General features: G+C 40.2%; 1 protein-coding gene across 3 annotated transcripts in view; it reads right to left on the bottom strand.

The window, feature by feature from the left end:
* PIK3C2A (phosphatidylinositol-4-phosphate 3-kinase catalytic subunit type 2 alpha) overlaps window positions 1-23,392 on the bottom strand; it is a 78,759-nt gene that overhangs the window by 54,570 nt on the left and 797 nt on the right. Inside the window, exon 1 of one of the 3 annotated variants that reach the window (XM_075094675.1) lies at window positions 3,335-3,353. The exons of 1 other annotated variant lie outside the window; for it this stretch is intronic. The gene's annotated coding sequence lies outside the window, so the exon portion shown is untranslated. Of the gene's footprint in view, window positions 1-3,080; window positions 3,227-3,334; window positions 3,354-23,392 lie in introns of those variants that run through there. One more of the 3 variants, XM_075094672.1, reaches the window with a different exon arrangement.

Here is a 23,392-nt window from a genome sequence, read left to right as displayed (position 1 = left end):
TAATGCCACACACCTGAAAATTACAAGTTAGATGAAATATGCAGGCATACCTTCTCTACTTCAATTTCTTCAGTGAAAGCACTCTGAAGAGACCACCACTTGGAACAAACTAAACTTACCCTAAGAAAATAATTTCAGGTTGCATTTCTACTAAGGTATAGATCAAAGTAATATTCCTCATAACTTTTTTTATCGTGAGCTTTGAGGAAAAAATTTTATTCTAAGTCTTTAATAAATTAAGTGAGGATTATCATTACTGGCATGCTTTGAAACATTTCCTCCTCCGTTTAGTTGTCCAGTATGGAAACAACTTCTGCATTCTTCTGCAAAAAACTGACATCACAGCAATCTTGTGTACAAAGGGGTTGGGTGAATGCTGTATTAGATGACTGATGTTATTGACCACTGCTGATAAAAACTGAACTCTGGTTCTCATAAATTATTACACATGCACATCTTCTACTTAAAATAGAGGAATATGTTTACAGCTACACTTCCACAAAGCAAACAATTTACATTTGTTTGCTATACTCTATATACTCTCTCATTTTTAAATTTGTTGTACTATTCCTAAAATAAATAAACACCACAGTAATTTCTGCACTAACTGCAGACACTAAAAGCCAATACTTCTAAAATAAAAAATGTTAGATTATCTGAATGTCATTAAGGCTGACCTTAAAACACAGACTATACTCTATGCTTTATGAATTCTAGCCATGTTAGCATCATACTGCCCTACCTATCAGTGTTAATTTACTGCAATTTTTAAAGCTTCCATGAGATAGCCTTAGGATTGTTCAAGAGTTTAAAGATGAACAACATGTAATCCTGCTCTAATCATATTCAAATCTAGCATTCCTTTTTCTAGATAGCCCCATACTGGTTTGGTTTTGGTCCCACGTCAATGTGTAACACAACAACAACAAAAAAAAACCACAAAACATCACCTCCGCATTTTTATTTGTTAAGCAATGTTTTAATACAAGTCTCTTCAGCTAAACAGCAGATATAATAGTAGCACTGGGTAAGAAATATCTGCAGTGTCATAAGTTAACTTAGTTTGAGAAGTAAGAAACAGCAGAACATAAATTCAGAACGGTTTTTTTTACTTGACATTTTGAAATGCACCATTTCCCATTTAAGGCATTCGCTTGTCCTTCTTGCTACATAGAGAGCTACTCAAAAAAGATAAAAATAAATCATCAATCTATCTTTATATACACTAATTACCTGTGCTGATGAACCTTTGAGTTCTTAATGATGACAATAATTCTCCAAAAGGAGAGAAGAACCTCAAGTTTCTAAGTCAGGATTACTATTACATTGTAACTAAGTAGAACAAATCTATTTTATTAAATCAATCAGAATTTTAGATCTTTCTTGAGACCTCCTATGTATTTTTTATAAACAAGCATCTTTATGTAAGACACTGTTCAAATACAGCACAACATTTAAGGAGGTAGGACTTCAAATAGTTTATTGGGGGGGGGTGGGGGGTGGGGGGTGTTTGCCCTGCAACAAAAGGCTATTTAACTTTGATATTTGTTACTTCACTTCTCCCTGTGCTTTTCCCACTGCCTTTATCATTTATAGAACTTTCTCTCACTGTAGTTGTTCTTCAACTTACTTTCAATTAAAAAAGAAAATTTAACTTAGAGGGCATGACATTCCTTCCCCACTCTCCCCTCAATGTGGTAAATGAGCCCAACTTAAGCAATTTCTCCTCCCCCCAGACACATAAAAAAAGTTTTTCCTAGGACACAGCTGCCTTCAAAGCTAAGAAAACCAAGTTAAAAAATACTTTGGTCTTTCATCTACCAGCTGATTTTATTCCCCCTACCTCATTTCTGCTTCCCCTTTGGATTCTTCATAAATCATCCTTCACTAGTGCTCTTGAACACCGTTTATCTTCTAAGTAGGTATTGACCAACATCATTTACAAATGGCACATTTCTTCTTGATTTTTCAGTTCCCTTCAGAAAGGGACTTGGGTTAAGCATGTAAGGTTGTTGTTTAAAACCTCTGCATCTCTTCTCTACCCCAAATCAGCTTAACCGCACTATATTCTAGGATCATATTTGCAGTAAGCGATACAATGAGGAAGAATATCAGAATCTTTCTTTTCTTCCAAGTTCTTGGGAGTTTTTGAGTGCATCTTACTGCCATATTCTCATTCCCCAACCACAAGGTTACTTGTACAAATAAAGATGCATGTATACTTTTTTTTTTAATTGCATTGATGCAGAATAATAAACTTGACCAAGTTGTGAACAGTAAGCCAGTTACATACTTCCGTGGGTTACTACTAATATGTGAAAAGCTCCCGGAGTAAACAGCAGAGCTGCTTTAAGGACCCGCTTTGTAAACAGCCAGCTTCTCTGGAACGAACCAACCCGGGGTCAGTTAACCCACTCAAAAAGCCACGAAGATGAACCAAAAGGGAATGTAAACCTGGTGGGTCTCTGCAGCCACAGCCAAGGTCCCCCCACCCAGGGCGAGCACTCCAGCCTCCCGCAGCCTTCCCAGGCGTCCCCCGCTCAGCGCCAGGTGACAGCGACCCGCCAGCCCCAAGTCCTTCACCCTCAGGTACCTCCGAGGCCCCTCCGAGACCCGGGATGCGACGGAGCGCAAGCGGCTCCTCAAGACACCTCGGAACGACGGTTTGGCGTCGGGAGCAGCGCGGCTTCAGCGCTGCGGATCAGGCAGTTAGCCCATAGCAGCGCCTTCGCCGCCGCCTCCCGGCTCGCAGGAGCCCGGGCAGACGCGAAGCGGCGGGGACGACCCGTGCGGCACCGCCGACCCCGGCCCCGCTGCCCACCCACCCCCGCCGCGCCCCAGGCTCCGGCGTTCATAGGTATCGCCCCGGCAGCGCGGGGGGACACCGGCCGCCGCCCCCGTGCCGGCAGCCGCGCGAAGGCGGCAGCGCTCAGAGGCCGAGGGTCGCGGCGACCCCTAAGGGAGGAGAGAGTGAAGGGGGGGAGGCAAGAAGACACCGGCGGGGTGGGAGGGAAGGAGGGGACTGGGGGCAGGGACCAGAGCCCCAGCACCCAGCAGCAGGCTCGCCTCCCCGCGCCTACCTCGCGGCGCCGCCGCCCCTCAGCGACGGCCATTTCCCTTCTTCCCTCCCGCCGCCGCCGCCGGGAACGCGGGCGCCAGGCTTGAGGCAGCCCCCTCCCGCCGCCGCTCAGCCGCCGCCGTGCGCTCACTTCCGGCCCCGGCCCGCGGCGTTGGCGCGGGGCAGAGGGCGGGGCGCCGCCCTCAGGAGATGGGCGGGGCGGGGCGGGGGCCGCCCCGCTCGCACCCAGGCCCGCGGTGGCCGCCGCCGGCTCACCTGGGCCCCGCACCCCCTCCCCGCCGACAGCTGCGGGGTCAGGCCGGTGGTGGGGGTCCGTCCCCTCCCCCCGCGGGGAAACGGGCCGTTAGCGGCCGGCGGGGTCCCGGCTGTGGCCGCCGCCGCTCCGGCGAGCGGGCCCCCTCGGCGACGGGGCCTGGGTGGCGCTGAGGTGACCCTCCGTCATTTCCTCCCGTTATCGGCCGATCCTGCCCAGAGCGCCGGGCACGGCTGGGAGCTTGCCCAGGGCAGCTGGGACGCCCGCCGGGGAGGCCGGAGCCGGCCGCAGGCACAGTGAACTTCCGCGGGGGAAGGGTGCGGGGGGGAGGCCGAGAAGTGACGCTTGTGAAAGCAGCACGCGGGCTTCACTGGTAGAAATACCTCCGTCACTGCCAGTCGACGACTCTGGCGGTTTGGAACAACGTGTTCCACTAAACGGAATTTTGCTTAATTTAACTTGAGAAGCTGCTTCGCAGACCCCTGTTGTCAACTCCAGCCTTCCTGGCATACCAGCACATTTCCAAAAAACAGTATTTTGGTTTGACCTTCACAATGGCTTCAAAAGAATATAACGCTTTGAGTATGCTCAAAAGTATTGCATGTGGGATTTTATACAACATTTAGACAGTGGGCCTTTCGTAAGATCAAAAGTTGTAACGGGCATTTAGAAGTAACTGATTTTTAACGTAGATGCAAAAGAATTCCGGAGAGAATAATTTTAATTCTGTCCATTCAGGGGATACTACTTCATCAAAGAACTCAGTTTATGCCTATTGGAGTTCTTTTTGGCCCTTTTAGCACACTGAAGTTCCAAAAAATGCAAAGCGCTTAATGAAGCATAGAAGGCACATGAAAAAGTGTCAGTTTAGAAGCTACAAGAATAAATGAATTAATAAAAATAAGTCATAAATACATTGCTGTCAGTGACATTTTCTGTGTGATTATTCATAAACCCCACCACTTTAGCATCTAAGCATTTTCTATCGGATAGATCTTGACCTGGCACCATTAAGGCCAATGAAAGCCCTCACAGGTGACTTCAACAAGAGCAAAATGGGAGACTTGGAAGGCTGACATGAAGTGTGTTCCTGTAGAAGCATCATAGGCATGATGCTTTAATTACACAGATTAAAAAAAATTACCAGAGTTCTTACTACCCTTATGATCTAAGCCAACAAGAATTTTTCAGGTTGTCAGTTAGTAAGAGGAGAAATCGATCCTTTCTAACACGCAGTGTTTACAATCCATAAGTCAACTCCATCCCAATTCTGGAGTGCAGAACAGAGCATCAGTAGAAGACATCTACTTTGTTCTCAGCGTCCAGGTTTCTTTCTGACAGCAGCCTGTCCAAATATACCTTTGTTTCAGATTGCATTTTAGATTTTTTTTTTGTCCTGGCAGTCATGTCTCCTGGCCACCTCTTCTGTTGGGCTCCTGTAGTAACCCTGGCCAGGAGATCATTGTATGTGGTGGAGTTAGTGACCCACGTAACAATTAGAGGGAGGTCTGAGCTGTGCTGTGCTGCCCTTACAGCCTGGCCTTCAGACCTGTGTTGTGCCATCCATATCCCTTGGCTGCCGGATGAACTTTCTGGCCCATTGCAACAGGAGTCTGCAGGCAACTCCCACTTGGTACCGGCAGCTACACCACCTGCGTGTCCTTGTCTTTATCTAAAAGTGCAGCAAGAGGTTCTCATGCGAACATCCTTTCTGTTTGGCAGTAGAAATGATGGGTAGAATTGTTTTCTTGTAAGAAAATCCTATAATAACGTCTGCAGAGTGTGCTGTGCCCATTTGATGCTGCACAACTGAGGGTTCCCAGCACCTATAGGGTTGTAGGATGATCTATGCTATCCTCTCTTTATAGTGCTGGCTCTAATACACAGCCGTTTAAGTGACACTTCACAGAGTCAGAGTGCCTTTCTTATGGGATCCTAATGGACCAGCACCCCTCGATGCAAAATAGTTCCCACGGTGTTTGTGCTGCTTTCTCCCTCACACACGGGTCACATGAAACTGCTCCAGATTACACCTACGACTCGCTGGGTTTAGTCCTGGGACAACCGTTTTTCTATGTCTCATCCATCACTAACCAAAGGAGCACTGACCTGCTTTGGCTACCCTATCCAGCAATTCTAACAAACTCATGACTATGTGACTGACTAACCTCCATCACATTACATAATATATGACAGTATGGCCCAGTCAAATACGAATCATAAAAGTTGAGATAGGAAAGATGATTTGGTTCATTCCATGGACCAGTGCCAAATTTGAGACTATCAAGCCTGTTTACCAGATCCATGACAACTGTAAGAACCTCCTGTGACTTTCCTTTGAAATAATTTTCTTCTTGTCAGGAAATGTTCCTGCTATTTTGCATGTACTTCAATAACTTAAGCCCATCCTCTTTAACAGCACCTTTTTACAAAATATTCTAGGTTACAAAGGATTGCATAAACCCCAAATTCCACTTCATGTTAAACAGGTACTGATTTGCTTTTATCACACTAAATTACAAACTGAATATGCTATTCCTTCCTTGGCTTTCACCCCTTACACCGAAGATCAACTCCAACACCAGTACTTTTGCCTCTGTTTTCATAGTTTCTCATCTACATTCACTTTAAGTATATTCCAATTCAGGTGCACTCTAGAAGCAGTACCAGCCATTTTTAGAAATGGCATTTGTACATCAGATGCCATGTAGCATTCTCCATAGCTTGGTAGCCAAAAGAGTTCTGCTTCAAGAGAGAGAACTGCTTGGCGTTGGAAGCCCAGCTTCTAAGTAAAATGACACTATCCCCTAGACAGTTGAGTCAACGCAGGGAACAATGACATAGCCTCCAGACTTGCTTACTAATGGATAATTACAAGTTACACATTCCCGCATGAAAACATTACATCACTTTTAAAGTATTTCTTATACAGGAAGTTATTAATATGTCCATGTAAATACAGTGCATAAGGTGTGTGTCTCAGCAGTCTCACTACCTGGCTTGTCTGTGATACATTGACCAAATGCCACAGTTGCACTGAGAGTTTTCAGGAAACACTTGGTAAAGCTCTGTCTTGTAACAAAAAAAAAAACAACCCAAAACTGTTGCAGATAGACAAGCAGTACAAATCCATACAATTTCATTAAGTAACATTTTTATTAAAATTTAAATTGTATCTACAGACGGAATAAACATGAAATAATAATTTGGTCAAGTGTTTGGAGGAAGTGCTTGCTGTGCTCACCACCCTGATCCTCAAACTTCACAGAACAATTCCAACACAACGTATGCAAAAATGAAATCAACTTGTGCAACTAACTATACTGACGCTGGTATTGGAAATATTACAAACTTCAGCTGCCAGATACATTTTAAAACAATATTTAGGATCCAAGGAAGCTTGATGTATATCCAGATCAAAAGGACGGCTACATGTAACAAAGCAAAACAAATGTGTTTTGGTGATGATAACACATGGGAGGTAAAACAAAAACAACCCCCACCCCCCCAAAAAAAATCACTTTAAAGCCAAAATCGCCTTAATTTTCTTCTCAGCCTAAAAAGCATTTATGTAAGCACTCCAAATTTAACAGATGAATGCCTTAAATTAAGTACTGGAATTGCTACTTGCCTTTAACTGATCGGAAGGAAAATACTTGATGTGCATTGTTAGAGTATCCGTTTTTGTGACTGAGAAATTGTTAGTAGAAGCACAGGGATTATCAAAGGACAAATGTGTTTCCTCTGAGAATAGGAAGATGGAGCACATTGTACCAAGGACAAAAACCTCTTTGCAGGTACCATGACGTGTACCAGAACATGGTACCTACTTTGTGCAGCACGTCCGTTCCATGGAAATTCCCAAACATTTGTTCATCAGGGTGGGGATTGCAACACAAAGTTCCTGTGCTGCTGATACACTCTCCTTGGCACAGACCACGTGTGGGTGTCTCACTGCTTTGTGGAGCGGCCGGGGGGAACGGCACTGTAGCGGCTCACAGCTCGGCAGGGCGGGCAATGCTGCACTTTGCCCAGGTATGAGCACCCATCCCCAAGCAGCCAGCCTCGACACCGCAGCCCCAGCACAATTCAAAGAATGCCCTTGCAGGTGTCATAACTGGCAAGCTATGCTCAGTGCTGTAGCTATACTCGTGTGTGTGGCCTTCAAAAGCCTTATGGCTTGTGACTTAATTTATGGAGCAGTTTAGAAACTGATATTTGAAAGAAAAAGGCTTAATTTGAATTACAGAGTACACTAACTCAGACTATGCAGGAAAGGAAAAAATTACAGATCTACATTTGCAACTCCAGTATTAGGCTGCTCTTCAGGATAGCTACAGGATTTGGTGATGTGTGAATTAAAGGCTAAGCACTTTAAATTTATCTTACATTATATTTTCTTAAAGATGTACATATAAAGAAATCATGTTAAAATATACTGAGACATTATTAGCTTAAACAGAGCAACTACTACAAAAATCTAGCAATCCTCAGCTAATCAAGACAGGTAGTTCTAATGTCCTCAAGGGGACTACTATGTATTCAAAGGAAAAAGTTTTCAGTCCTAATTCTGGAACAACTGGTAATTTGGATCAAATTTTCAGCTATGATTTTTTCAGTCTCTGTAAACTTTTTTTTTCCCTCTGAAAACCAGCAGAGGGAGACATGTTCTTTTTTACTCCTAAAGAAAGCAAAAGATTGTATTACTTCCTCAAAAATATACCTTCTGAAAATTCAGTATAATTTCCTAGATTAGTCTCACAATGCCTTTTCTTGGTAATTTTGAACGTTATTATTCATACTCTTCTTGTTCTGTGTGTTTATTTAAGCTTAAATAGCTATTACTTATAACTGCAGATGTTTATTCAACACTATGTTGCTATTAATATTTCATTGTGGATTTCTTTCAGGGAGAAAGGGCATATCAGTGTTAGTAATGAATGAAAGAGAAAAATAGGCCATGGTTATGTTTTTATTGTTTCACTGTTATGCAATAGCTTGCATGAGTTTTCAGCATGTGGAAGGTCTGCACATGGCTCTCAAAATCTATACAATAATTTCAGCTGACTATATATATGAGTTACATATTTAAGGCTCAACAGTAAGATGAAAATTCTGCTCCGCAATCAAAAAAGACTGACAATAGTTTCAAGTGCAAGTAAAATCTTCTCTTGGGTTAATTTCTTAGGACGCAGGTCCTGTTTCAGTAAATGGGAATTTAGGCACTAGAAGCCAAAATACCACTACAGATCTTGGCACAGAAGCTTTGGTATGTTCCACACAGTTTAGGCAACATTCTCTATAAAATGGCATGATAAGGCATGCGTTTGAAATTCATAACAGATTTTTCATACTTACCCCTATTTTTTTCAAATAAATTATGTCCAGAAGAGCTATTAAACAGGGAACTGAAGAACAGAAGCAATTTAACACATTTCACTACTTGTTTGGTAAATACTTTGTGAAACTTTTAATCTATTATTTCATATAACTTTCTTTTACAAATGGTTTATATAATCAGAGAAGAAATTATAAGGAATGTTTTTGGGCAGGATGTGCTCTATGTGATATGCGCAATTTCTGTTATTTGAAGGCTTTAAATAAAATGAAGCTTCTGAACATTCCCAAAATGGAGTGGAAGCAGAAGAGCTAGAAAATGCACACGAAAACTGTGACAGTGCTGCAATATACTCAGGAGTACCGTGGGATAGTTGTTAGTCTACAGCATGCTTTGGTAAGGGCTATTAGTGTAAGAATGATGCCAGAAAAACCTGAGGGAGAAACTGCGGGCAACAGGATGCGTACCTGGAAATAGCAATCATTCCTTGGGTAAAGGTAATTGAGGTAAATGGGAAGACTTCTGGTATTTAAAATCCCAATCACAGCAAGTCATGCTTAATCAGACATCCAAAGACAGAGGATGATAAAACTTCATATTGACTACTCACTTCTTATCCTGCATCGAAGAATTAAAATAAAACAAAGAAACCAAAACCAGCATTACCAGTAGGAATCCTAGAGCAAGAGACTTCCACAGTGATCTCTCTGGCAGGCTGCTAAGAGAAAGGCTACAGGTTCTACAGATCCTGCAGCTCCAAGGAAGATCCAAGCCCTCACCAACAAAATCTGGTATTTCCTTTCTGGTATGAGCTAATTGCCTGAGGCTTCTTGTAGTAACCCTATGTTTATCAGTAACACAACTTCACAGTTCTTCTCTAAGCACTGCAAGTCAATAGAAATATTCTACTATAAAAAAAATTGAACAATTCCTTATGTCATACATTTATTTGTAGTCACACAGTGTATATTGCTGAGAAGAAATTATCCCATCAAACATATTCAGTGGTTTCCATATCCCTGTCCAAGTGTAATTGTGTCATGCCTCTGGCCCTTAATCCTTGTGTTTTGGTATACAATTTTTTGTAGTTTTCATAGGGGAAGTTAAGTGCACAATGTGTTTCCTGGAGGACGTTTGTAAAACTGGTTTTCAGGTTAAGGGTCAATGATTCAAATTCAACAGATTTTATCTAATGGATGTTCTGGAAGCAGTGGAATTAATTTAAAATGACTGAAATCCTTGCTAAGATGCTTTAATTGGTAAATAAGCATCTTCTGCTTAGGAATGACAGTTATGTAAGAGTAGAGTACTGGCACATTATTCAAAGGGATTTATTGCTTGCCTTTGCTGTTTGCATTCATGACTAAAAAGACACCATGCTTGCGGGACAAAACTGGATATTGTTTAAACAAAATGATCTCCGAGCTTGGTGGAAAACTTTTTGGATAGGACTGCAGTAATCAGCTCCCAGCAGAAAGAAGCCAACAGCATTAAACGTGTCACAACTCACTCAAACAACTTGATGCAGAGCTTGGCGGGGGGGGGGAGGACAAAAGCAATGTGTGTTCATGTACGCACTGCTGACTGAGAAACTTCCAAGGAGAAGGATAGCTAATCACCATACCGCACAGTTCTGTCCTCATTATGAACCCTGTCTTTGTGGATACTCCTCACTCACCCATCAGAATAATTATACCAAATGTATCAGGAACTCTGCCAGGACCAGGCTTATGCACCCAAGTGCGGCTGTGCAGAACACGTAAGGAACATCCCTTCTCATCTCCCAAGGTGCCAGAGAAATTGCCTGTCAGCAAACCTCCTTGGGTCCCACAGTCATCCTTCTGCAATGAACCAGTGACACATCAGGCCATGGAGAAATACAGCACTCACCCTAATTAAGAGCAATACTCAGGCACTATTGAAGCATCTGCAAACCCAGTATTAATGTTAAGAAAATTACTTATTTTCCAAAGATAAATGTAATAATAAGTTTTAAATAGTAATGGCCCTTTGCTTGAGAAATATACTTAAGAGTAGATGACAGATATGGAAGAGGATACAGATAAGGGAACAGCACTTCAATATTGTGTCATTGACTAATTCTGCCTATGATACCATACCTAATTTGCCACAGTGCAGCAAGTGTTTAAGTTCATTTGTGTGTGAAAGTACAGAGTGGCCTAATGACTCCTTAAAACTTCTTAATGGAAAAATCTTCAGCTACCTCATTTTAACTAAATCCCAAGCCTTTCAAGAAAAAAAAATCATTGAATTGCATATGCGTCACCTGCAGATATTACTTCGTTAGAGTATTGCAGAGTCTTTTGGATGAGCAGAAATTCCTCTCCCAAGTCAGGAATCACATCACAGCAGCATTAAGCATGATCTTGGTTTTGTATTTAAAATGATGGATGTTTTGATCTGCTTACACTGAAAGTGCTGCCTAAAAAGAACAAAATTATCTTTACTTCATTGCACTAAAATCAATGGATGAATCCACCTGCAACGTTTTGGCACCCCATAAAGGTACCCGGCTGAATCCTTGACCTGTAAGAGACAGTGCATTCAACTACCAAACTAATGAAAAGGTAGGTCCTCCAGCTATTTGTTCATACTCTGTTAGCACAGTCATCCTGTCCTTCCTAGTCCCACATTATTAAAACGAAGTCCAACTCTAACCTGGTCATTAAATAATTAAATAATCTGATATTGAAAACCTTTGAAAATCCACAAGGTTTACATCAGAAAGCCAGAATTTTTCTAAAACCAAATAGACTTTAGGAGATTTAAAACTTGAATAAAGATGAACATGCTAATATTATAAAATGGCCCTACCGTGCAGTGAAGTATTATAAATGTAGTTCCTGGTTTTCCTAAAGCAACAGTGAATATGCAGTAGTGATTGTCTCTGATCTCTCTCTTTGGTCAAAAGAGACTTTAATAGCTTGTTCTAAACATAGATGGAAGTGGACTTTTTTCAACCCTGAGAATGCAAGAAATATTCCCAGGCTTTTGGGGAATTCCCTGGATATCTTTGAGTATGCACACAGTTAATTCTTACAGGTTTCACTAAAGGGGGAAGATATGGATTTGTGACAGGTTGGGGCTTTTTTTGTTTATTTGTTTGTTTGGGGTTTCTGTTTTTTCCTGAAATTATTGCTATCACAAATTCTACAGTTTGGAACAGTCAGGCTAAAAATCCTATTATCAATTCTACCACTTCTGCATGCTTAGTTTTTCTCACATCACTATTTCCTGAGCTTTGCAGTCACCACAGAGTTTTCTAAGGAAAAGGACAGATAACCTGACAGCTGTAGGGGGCTTACACTGAAAGCATTTGAAGAATCCTTCTTTAATCTGATTTTAGTGGAAATTAAGCTTTACTCATTTTCCATTTGTGCCAAAATTAACAGGGTTGATCTCACGGATAACCTAAACATTCCCCAGACGTTTGGAATTGGTTATGTGCCGTCTCAAAAGCTATTATGGCATATTCAAAGAACAAACGAATGAGAGCAAGAAGCTGAAACTACCTGTTTCCATGACAGTGTGTATCATTATGTAATTTGTTAAGATTCCATCTGACCCCTCAATAAAAGGGATTTGCAACAAACCCTGGAGTATATTCAGTCTCCGAAAACCAGGCCACATGGTGGCAAGTGGTTAAGAGCAGACCTTGGGTATCCAGCTTCCCACAGACTCTTCCATAACTATTAGATTGTTTCCAAAAAGTCCCTTTTAACCCTAAATTACTTTAGAAATACTCGTAATCTAAAAAACTGTTTTCAGATATCACACTTCTGAGAATTCACTAACCTTTGGGAGTGTAATCACCAACAACGTTTTCCCACTCGTGTATTTCTTTTCCTTTTTTTCCCTTTCTTAAATAAGTGTATAGGTTAAGCAAGTGCAAATAAGCACACTAGGTTATTTCACCCCCTAGCACTTCAGTGACCTAGCCCAAGTAATTTAGGGTCAAAACAGACTTTTACAACACTGAAGACCCTGCAACTTATTAAAAACCATTAGCTCATCAGTAAGGAACAAATGTTGTGTTATGCTCTCAACTACGCGCACACATGGAGATTAGAGTACTAATAGAACGTGACTAGCACCTTTGCAAATAAAGGACTTCAAAGATAAATACACTGCTTGCCTAATGGCAAAAGCCAGACAGATGTGATGATAGAGGTAAAGCTTGTATTGAAAGCTTTTTTTTTTTTTTAACCCATGCTTAAACTCTATGTCCCTCTGTGATCATTAAGCACAGGGAGTGAATGTTTTGGGCTGTTGTAAATGAGGATTTAAAAAAATTTGATGCTGATTATTTTTACTGGCTTTGAAAACCCTTAAATGATTAAATAACTTAATTGCAGTCTACTACTAACCCTTATCAGTTAAAAAGTCAGAATATTTTGATGCAAGATATCAATTCTTGCCCAAACTTTGAGTCCTGTGAGGGACCCTATGTCTGCAGTCATTACTGTGAAAGGAGTTTTACCATATGACCAGATGATAAAGCCTTAAGACCGTGTTTAAGTACCTAAAAAAAGTTTTGTGCAGTCACTTCAGTCAGTAAAGCTTAAAACCTCAGAAAATAGTATTAATTGAAAATAACATAGGAAGCAATATTTGTTTTTGTTTCCATCTCTGCAGGTGCAGCAATTCTACTCAACACAGAGACTGTGTGATTTGTTGGATAGGTTGGGGAACGATGACTCTTCAGGAAGATTTGCAGGGGCTCCACATGTCCCTTTGCACAACAAGTTTTGGGGAGAGGCTCAGACGTGACAGAGAAGGATGAATGAAAAGGATGTGTTGCAAGACAGGCCTTCCAGTCCCCTGGTAATGAGGCAACTGAACCCGCACTTTTTTCTTAGATGAATCTGCAGCCTGAGGCTTACAGAAAGAGTTTGATAACGCTTTTATCACGGATACAGTTGTTCAGGCAAACCCATTTGTCTTGGCTTCAGTTCACCAGCCTGCAAAATGGACGGTATCTAACTGTGGTTTTGTGAAAAAAAGAACAATTGCAGAGTGCTTTCAGATAGACTGATGAAAGCTTTTACTTTGTACGTTACATTTTTATTGGTGGAGGGTATAGAACACGGAAGGATGTGGGAGTGAGGCCAGAAGAAGTGACAACATAAGCAAAGAAAATAAGGTCCAGAAGAAGAATTGTTGTCCTGACGTATTTTACAGGTCAGTCTGTCTCTCAGACATTTCTATCTCCACTACCTTTCCCAACTTTAAACACTTGAAGCAATTGCAGCAAGTACCATAAAGAAAAGCAATATCAGCTACCTTTACTCCAATGTCAGCATCAAAAAAGTAGGTAGCATGTAGCTAACCAATTCTAGGAAGCTCTTTGCTGTTGGTTCACAGGACAATTTTTCCACTTCTAAGTTGTATTAACAGATCTGGAACCAAAGCTTCTGGTTTTTATTTCCAGTGTGATAGTTGCTCTGCAACATGGAATAACTTCCTTCCTTCACAGTCTATGAAACTCTTGGCTTAATATTTACCTATTTCACAGAGTAAGTATGAACACTAACTACTGTAAAATATTTCATATTAACACTGCCTATAAGAAGTATGAGTGTCTAAGTAGTTATAGTGCGATGGCCATTTAGTTGCACAATTAATCTCATGTTGGTCTTTCAAAATTATTTTAAAGGTATTACTTTTATATTCATATCACTATTTAATTCCTGTTTCTGCAAAAAAAGCATTCTTAAAAGTGAATGCTAGTTGCAGGAGTAGGTAGTAATCTTGATTTTATTTCTACACTAGGTATTCTGCACCCTTTGCTTCAAACTGTCTTCCCCCTGCTCCCTGCCCCCTGCCTCTGACACGAGTCATTCGGGTCAACCACAGAACTTCCCATCCAAATTAGATACATTCATTAAAATTACCAATTAGATACCAAAGCAAATGCCTATATAACGTCCATCTTTTGAAACAAAGCCCAAGCTATGCAACAAAATGTTATACTGGTCTGTGAGATTTCCTACTCCAGGATATGTAATTTCTTTTGAAAGAGCTTGCAATATCATTTATTTCCGTTTCTCTGCAGTAGGCAGAAGCCCATATTTCCATCCTCTAGACACACAGCTCGGCAGAGGCAAGCAAGTAACAAACAATCCTCTTTCAAATATTCTCACCCAGCCTTATTCTTATGAATACTTTTGGAGGGGAGGAAAAATATCTGCAATGCAGTGTTAAACACGTATGAATTGACAAAGAATAAAGATCAATGGATGATAAAGTACAAAGGGTGACAGAAGCAGAGTGAAACAACTTTTAAGCTACCTTTATGTTTAACTAGGGTTTATGTAGGTCAATACAAAACACGCAGATTCCCGCCTGGCACATCCTTTGTAGAAATCTTTTTTTTAAATTTCATCAAAGAAAGGAAAAATTGGGATGATTTCCCTTACTGTAATAAAGTCGCCCCTTGCCACAGATTATTTACCCATCTTGCTTATAATATTAGTACTGAAGAGAAAGTGTTTCATCCCTGAAGTAGACAAAATGTTTCCTGATGGCCAGGGTCCAAAACAATGCAGGATGGAGCAGAACTTGCAACCACATCCTCCCATTCTTGTAACATTCAAATTTCCTCAGTAAGTTTTTCAGGAGCAAGATAACGTAGGGGTCCAACAAGGACAGCAACAATACTTTTTGCTAAATACTGTTCCTTTTTTCAGTGTGAGGGAACAAATACACATCCAGTCTATAACTCACTGTTCCAATGAGCACATGGATACATTTTTTTTGTGTGTGTTTTAATTTCAATTTCCAGAACTGTAATTACTGTCAAAACTATTCTACAAATGTCCACAAACATGCGTATTTAATTTCAGCATAACCAGATAAAACAGCAGACAAAGGGTGCTTCATGCTGTGGAGAACCTAGGAGGGTTGGGGAAATGGCTTCCAGACCAGCAATGCTTTTGCTACCCTTTCACTGGAAGGTTCGGTCTTCAGCACATTCCCCATGGAAGAGTAACTGGGAAAAACAAATAGACTCCAGACAGGCAGGTGGCGCTCACACCCCAGTCCCCCCTCCACAAACATCTCTGTGGGGCACAAAAATGAAAGGCCGTAAATGCTGGTTTAAATCCTCCACTTTAATATTTTCTGAAAAACACTCAATACACACATTGACCTGCATGCTTGCTCATGCTTGTGCATGCTCACTCTCACTTGCACGCTCACCAGTATGTACACACACTGATGCATCTTTAGATGCACTCGCATGCCTCCCACATGCCCATGTGCTCATACACAGACTCCTGCCCCTCCCCCCGTCTCACGCTCACACGCACATGCTCACACTTGCTTGGTCACAGAGCTCCGCCCCCTTGCACTCACATGTGCTTCCTCCCCATCCTTTGAGATTTTTCTTGCTAAAACAACTAATCATTCATTCTTCGGCTATGCATTTTGTATTTTCAAGACCAAGTTCTGCTAATGGCACTAATTATTATTTTGTCTGCAGTGAAAGCTAAATTCTCACCAGGATCTAAGTACCATAATTTAAAAACCTAAATGAAAAAGACGACCTTTGATTCGTAAAATTCATGACCACACAAGGTAATGGCTCTTTTAATCCACTGTGCCCAAAGAGCAGAACTGTACTTTTCACAGCATGCATAGGAAAGTGAAAAGCATGCTCTGAACTTTAATCTCTCAAAGATGCATCAGGTCCTACCACATCTTTCTTCACAAAGCAGTTAAAAAGCTTATACTTTAACTCTGATTTGCAATCCACCCCAAAAAGTGGCATAACTTCACAGAGCAGAAGACGGTTGCAAAATTGCAACATGGGATACCAAGAAGACAGGTAGCACATTGTTCAGCACGTACCTTTGAATCTGCCACTTGATTTGATTGCTTTTTTCTTGTGTTACAAGAAATAGAGACCATTTCTATTTACCTCCAGCATGCCGCTTATTACACTACAGGGGTAGACCTGCATGTTGTATTTACAATCCAGGTGTACAATGGATATATGCAGCAATAAAACAATCCTTTGCATTTTACGCTATCATTTTCCTAGAGATTCCATTATTCCTAATACTTGCTATTTTGACCACCACTGAGCCTTGCACTGATGTTTTCACAAAACTTTCTTATTGCTCAGATTACTGATGTGTATAAGAGAGCTAGTCCAGAGCTTGCCATTTTGGATTAAAAAAAACCAAGACTACCTTTTTCTCAAGGCAAATCAGTTCACATTACTAATGTATCATTTGCCGCTTTATTACTCAGTTACTGAGTATCATGTGATATTCTGCAGATCTAAAGTAAAAGGTCAGCTTTCAATTTTATTACTCTAAGTAATTCCCTGTCATCAGTGACCTTTCTCACAAAATTTTGTACCCTCTTTGGGATCATTTATGATAACCCTGAAGTGCAGAGGCCTGGTACAAATTCCTGTGAAACTTCACTGCTGACTTCCCCCCCCTTAGTCCAAGGGTTATTAAAAAAATAATAATTAAGAAACCAAAGAAACCTAAACGCTACAGGAATAAAACCCCATGTTGACTCCCCCTTTCTTCCCTGCAGTAACCAAGTGATAATTACAGGCATAGAATTAAATTGCTGCCACAGTCTTGTAAATACCTGATAGATACTTAGCCTTTGCCTAAAGTTCAGATGCTACTTATCTGCTTTATGACAGTGGCATTATATAAACTGCAGATGACTTGAAAAAATATATAATAAAATATTGATTTACATGGGAAATCAAATAAAAACTGCATCAGGAACGAGGTGCTACATTTTCCTTTAATGAGACATTTATAGTAGCTCTTGTTTCACGAGATTTGTGCAATATACATACATGTATGTCCTTCACCACAAGCCTTTTTTTCTACTTTTTAAAATATTTTCATTAGTGGAAATGAGAAGCCAAAAAAGTGCTGTAAGTGATACACTTCTTGCTGCAACCACAGTACCCTACCTCTTACTTCTTGTTTTTCTTGCTGTTCGTTATTATCTCACATCCAAGCCACCCTCTCTTGAGAGCACCAAAATAGCTTGTACCAACATTGATGTCTTACCTCCTTCTTAAGCAAGATATCGTTCCTCTTCTGTCTTCTCTTTGAGACTTTTCCATGTTGCTTCAAGTCTGAAATTATCCTCACGTCCTGTACCAGTATTTGTATTATTCTACACCTTCAAAACAGGGAAAACTGGTCTGTTTGTTTGTTGGGTTTTGGTTGGGTTTGTTTCGGGTTTTTGTTTTTTCTTTGTGAAACTATGTTTTCTTCCTCAATTTACTCTGTTCGGTTTTTTTCTGAATGTATTATGGGTCTAGCTTCAGTTCTACATATAAGCGTTTTGGAGGCAAGATCACACCTGTTTCTCTGACCACATCTCCTTCTTTGTTTCTAAAGCACCCTGCATCTTTGCAAGGTTTTGGAGAACGTGCATATCAATAATCTTCCTCTACAGAATAAAACCTATTTCCTTTTTTAATCAGCGTAGAGCTGAAATTTTCAGGGAAGCCTCCCATCTCCAACCTCTAACCTAGTCTGGAGACACTGGCTTGCTCATTTAGAAAAATGTATTTTATAAAATCTTACAGAATGTAAACAAACACTCAAAAGGAGTAGGCCTAGACCTAAACGTATGCTTAAATATTTTGCTTCACCAAGACCTAAATATTCCTGTTTCCAAATAAAGTTACTTGGTTGATAAATTTCTGTTTGAGACTTGCTGAATTTAAATGCTGAATCTGATTAAGCATGTTTACCTTTATAAAACATGTCCAGTTGAAACACAATGCTCTTTGATCAGACTTATGATTTGTTATTTTTATTCTAGGGTAGCCACCTTATTAAAATTCAGTAAATAAAACTTTATATTTTGAAAACATTTATTTACCCTCATATTTTCCAACCCTTTCTAGGAACAGAGTATATTTTACTTTTTCCTTTCACTTACAATATACAAAAGGAGAAAAAAATATTTATAATTTTGAAAATAGAAAATCAGTCTGAAAATGAACACATCACTCTGAAATCTGCAACACAGGGCCAGCAAGGTACATGCCCAGGAAAGGATAGGGAGAAGATAACGTAGGACAGCTTTAGACTTACAAAATTTCATAAAGAGCGCTCTTGTTGCGTGTCTGAACTATTCAGTAGCTAATGGAAAAGGGACCTGGAGTTTCTACTGCTGCAATATAAACAGCTGCAGTTACACTGATAACTCATCTTTATTCAGAATTTGGGTTTTGGTCAACATTAGAAGACAATGGATTTCTTTTTTTTCCTTACATCTCCAAATTAGCTGATGCAATGGAACTTTTCTCAAGAGATGCAGTAAACAGACTCTTGTAATATGTCATTGAAAAGATGACTAACACCAAAACAAGAATAAGAAGTGTCTAATAAGTAACCAGAACAATCCATCTAGTTTTGCATTCCAATTCATCACGTGACATGACCAGAAGTGGATCCACCAAGGGATCGAACTGCAGGCACTCCCAGTCACAAATAGGCACAAAACCCACTCCCGTGGCTGTGGTCACACTGCCAGATATGCCCCAGATCTTGGGAGGGGACAGTGGCACAGCCCCAGGAAGCTGGGGATCCACCCTACCCAGAGGTTCTCCACCCACCAGTTAAAGCAGGTTCCAGCCTGAAATGAAGTAGCCACACAGTATTTGGAGAGAGAAAAATAAGTAGCATAACTAACTAGGCTACAGTACTTATCAGTTTGTGATTGAGAGAAGGTGAAAACAATCTTGAAATAGTCAAATCAATGACATAAATCTTCTGCACTCCAATCAGCAGGCCCAACAACAGCAGGGGACCTGTGAGAAATAATAATATTAAAAAAGATATAATCTTTCAGCTGTTGGTTGTTTCTAAAACCACAAAATCTTGCTGCTTGTTTTTTCTACTGAGGGGTGAGATATCTCAAGCTTAGTGTAGAATAGCTGCCACACTGTAAGAGCATGTCGTGGTTTAATTCACAGCAACTTATTGATGAATTCATACGTTTGGCTTATGAAACAAGAGGTTAGAAATATTCCCTCCTCCCAGCCTGGAAGGGGTCCTTAAAAGTGACTGCAATTTTCAGCTCTGTATTGCAACATTTGGATTAGTTCTATCCACAGTCTTTTTTCTAAATTTCATTTCCTAGAAAGGCTTGTACTAGTCGAAAGTAATGCACACTGCTACTGCAATTCTACAACAGAGAGATATATCTTGCCTCAGTAAATTAATCTCAGTTGTACAAGGAATAATATATCGGTCCCCTAGATCAGGTACCAGAGTAAGACCACCCATGTGTGAGTTAAGAACAGATGATCTGACAAACTTTGAGGATAACAGTCTGTCTTTTATGCAGGGAAGAACATGTAATAAAAAAAAAATTGCTAAAATTACAGCATAATTCGTCTATACCCTTTTTAGTGAGGATACTTGTACCAGGGCTTAAATGTAAGGAAGCAATTTTGTTGAGAGAAAACCTAACCCTGTTACAACAGGAGAAAACATCCACAGATATGTAACTCTGGTACAGAACAGCCTCCTGAAAGCCAGGATATGGCCATAACTGACGAGCTAGTGGAACCAGTAACTACATTTGGACAAAGAATTTCTGACTGCTTACATATACCAAAAAATGGATAGTATTAATCAGGGAGGACATGAGCTGTGCTTGTTCAAACTAGGGAAGAATTCCAGGCAGAAGCCTGGCAGAGAAAGAAAATGTATGGGCCATACACTAAGCTAAGCCAAAAGTCATATAACTCCCTTGAAACCAATGCCTCCTCAAGGAGACAGAAGCAACTGCAGAGTCTCACCAGTGAATTAATTGCATCCTTGCTTCCTACTTTCATGTAAAGTCAACAGCCCTCCCACACCAGATAAATTATGCACCTAACCATGACACTCGTAACTTTACAATCACTATTTTCTTTCCATTTCAGGTCTGTGGTTATGTCTATTAAGTTGTTGCTATTGGGAAACACAGCAAATAACTTTAGCAACTCTGTTCTGTGGCCAGCAGGTACTTGTATGTGTCACAGGAAACCACACATTGCGATAGTTGAGTTTTCAATACCAGTATTGCCAGGGCCATAAAGGCATGGAGAATAAATTTGGTTCTCATTTCTACAGCTTTTTTTCCTAACTCAAATGAAACAAGTTATAATACAGCTTCTGTCACTACTGATTCTGATGGACAAAAAAAATAAATAAAAAACCAAAAGTACTTTAGCACCAGCCTTGAAATTATCAGATTACTTTGTGGTTAAAACACAAACTCATGCTAGTAAGTTAGCCTTTCTACCCACTTTTACTCTGAAGAAATAACGCTTGCTGCTTCCAATAGCAAAAGCAGCATCTCTCCTGTCTCTCTGCTTTGGGAAGCAGTAAGAGAGAGATTTAGGAGCCAGAGTTCAGGACTACTGCTGCAGAGACATTTAACTACCTAACTCTTTGTTTTGCTGATGGGAGTTTTAATATTGGTAACCTTCCACAAAATCAAAATAACAGCAAAAAGTATTAAGGGCACTCTGATATGTAGAAGCACTCTTGAAATCCTACCAATTTTTAATAACACACTGGAACAGTGTAACAAAACAGCCTAAGACAGTCCTTTCTTCCACTCTGCCACGTTATTTCCAGCATTTCAAACCGTGTTTCTCAACTTCAGATTAAAGTAACTGCTTCCACTGCAATACTGAAATCCTTAGCAGTTTTCAAACTTTGCAGCTTCCTGCATGTTGAAACTGCAGTAACGTTTAAGAATCCAAAAAGCATCTTCTAAACCATCTAAACCAGCAATCAAACAACTTCAGAAGCTGTGTGGCTAAACCCAGGGAGATCTGAGCCAAAGAGAGCGAAAAAACAAAACACACAAACCCAAAGGAATTCAGAAAAAAAAGGCAAGATCCAGAAAAATGAGACTCAATCTCAACAAACATAACACCATCTTGTAACTTAGAAGAAAAAACTGCTTTAGAAATTTAGATAAAAATTTAGAAACTGATTCAGAAATAAAGCAGGAAATCCTAATAGAACAAAGCTTGTCATTTCATTAAAGTAAGCATATTATAATTTTATGCTATTCATCAAAATGAATTTTCTTGCATTCAGACACGCCAGGGCTTTTCATGTATTGACCTGCGTTAGTACAGTGACTGCGCTACTGCTTAGGCACCCTGGTAGTTTACAGGCTGTTTGCATAAGCATGAAGACATTTTTACAATTGTGTATTCTAGATCAGCTGTTGAAGAGCTTGACATTGTGCCTGACTGGGAAAACAAAGTTGATACCCCATGTTACCATTAGCATCAAGGGCACAGCTCCACACAGCTTTCTTCCTCCTGACACCAACAGTTGTTTAAAGAATTTCCATCTCTACCCCATGTTCCCCTTCTTCACTGTAGCTAGCAGAGGCAGGAAGAATAAAAAGCATGTCTTTTTAAATACCCAGCAGCAAATTTATCTATCCTGCAGGCTTGCAAACACCTATTCAAATATAGTAGACACGACAGTAGGGCAGAACAGCATAGACTACAACCTTAAACTAAGCTGCAACAGGTGAGGATGATCAGGACAGCTGAGTCAGTTATGGCCAAACCATAGTGCACCCAGAGCAGAGCACTAGAGGTCTTCTTTCCTGTCTCAGCACATAACCAGCTCCTGACAACACATAGGTGAGGACATTGGGTCACTGCCATGCAAGCAGAGCTCGATCTCCCTGCCTACAGTGAGTCATGGTTGTAGAGTCTGTGACACGTCAAAGGTCTGATCCCAACTAGCTCTCATTGTGCAATGCCATGGTTTACCCTGATAAAATGCAGAGCCACACATCTACAGGGGTTTTTTGCACATATCTGTGGCACGTTTTCAACTGAACTTTAAGTATCATTGTATGTTTGTTTCAACTGTTTCCATCAGGACATCTATTAAATTTTTTGCCATGATTTGTGATTACTGAAATGTATGTATCCGTTTATGCTTAACAAAGTCCAGTGCTTCCAGGTTCCAAAAAAAAGACAGTTTACAAACCATTAAAGGATGTTAACTGACCACAAAACTCTGTTTCTAAAGTGAAAAACTGTGGAAAAAGGAATTTATAGCACCAAACAGTGTTTTCCTTGAGAAAGAAGGAAAGCTCAGGCTGTACCAGCCCTATTACTTTAATAGCTTTCTATTACTACAGATGTCATTATAGGCAGTTTACATTCCCATTTTTCTTTCATTCGCACAACCCAGAAGCTAAAATTTCAACCACACGTTGGACTTCAATTCTCATTATAATTAAGCATTCAAAACCCCATGACAGTTTTACATATCTTGTGTAGACCTCACAAATCCCTCAGTAATTTTTTTCCTTTAATTTGTGTAAACTATTGCAACACTTTCTTAAAAAAAAATTAGCTTGTAGATACTTATCTTGTAGATCAGAATAACAGAAATACAATGCACAGTGATAAACATTTTTCAACAGTTTGTAGATGGCAATACATCTCTCCTTAAATATAAGTACAGGCTCACAGTATAGAAACACGTTAACAGGTTACAACTAGAATCTATGTTCATTCCAGAAATAGTTGTTTTTATAGGAACCATAATGTATTTGCTATTACAGCTATTATTTACCTTTCCACTAAAAGTAACTTTTCTGAACAATTTCTGAGCTCTTTTAGTGTTGAATAAATACCGAGCATGCACACAAGATATTACTC

Source organism: Phalacrocorax aristotelis, chromosome 5, assembly GCF_949628215.1.
Source record: "Phalacrocorax aristotelis chromosome 5, bGulAri2.1, whole genome shotgun sequence".
In the NCBI taxonomy this organism is placed as follows: Eukaryota; Metazoa; Chordata; class Aves; order Suliformes; family Phalacrocoracidae; genus Phalacrocorax; species Phalacrocorax aristotelis.
This window is presented reverse-complemented; position numbering and strand designations above follow the sequence as displayed.